The 626-nt window shown below is 48.4% G+C and overlaps 1 pseudogene; it reads right to left on the bottom strand.

The window, feature by feature from the left end:
• Nucleotides 1–224: 224 nt before the first annotated feature.
• LOC123242874 overlaps nucleotides 225–626 on the bottom strand; it is a 60,524-nt pseudogene continuing 60,122 nt past the window's right edge.

Raw genomic sequence — 626 nt, 5'->3', positions numbered from 1 at the left:
GCCTCCATAGAAGGCTTTACAATTCAAACCATAAGCTAATGGGAGCATCCCATGTCCTTCTTCAAACTAGTCTGTCCTATACTTAACATTGGGAAAGGCTGACATCTCCCACAGCCACAGGTCCAGGTCCACTCAGATTCACTGTGTTATGGGGACTTTCCCAGAGATCTTCACTAAGGAATTTGATCCAGAGATGAATTGACTTGGAAATCCCAACAGCTGTTCTAAGAATGGAGACTTGGCTTCTGCCAGGAAGCACACCAGGACCTGAAGATCTGAGTGTCCCTGTGTATCAGCAAGAAGGGGCTGATGGCTGGGAAACACGAGGCAGTGAATGTAGATATGACCACCACCCAGTCACCAGAATGAGTCACGTACACTTTATACAGTGTGAAGCCACAGTTGACACAGTAAGCAAAAACAAAGATGCTCAGCAGCAGCAGGATGGTTTGGGTGGCCTTGATCTCTGGAGAAGTCTTTTGGGAGAGACTCATGCTGTGAATGTGCCGGACTTTCTGTTGATGTCTGTACAGCAGGACTATTATATAGCCACTGGCCCACACCATGCCCCCTACACAGAGGATGTCTCGCAGGGAGGGCAGAATGGTGAACTCCTTCAACACCTG

Source organism: Gracilinanus agilis, chromosome 3 (assembly GCF_016433145.1).
Source record: "Gracilinanus agilis isolate LMUSP501 chromosome 3, AgileGrace, whole genome shotgun sequence".
Taxonomy (NCBI): Eukaryota; Metazoa; Chordata; class Mammalia; order Didelphimorphia; family Didelphidae; genus Gracilinanus; species Gracilinanus agilis.
Note: the sequence above shows the minus strand (reverse complement) of the source record. Positions and strands in the feature narration are given on the sequence as shown.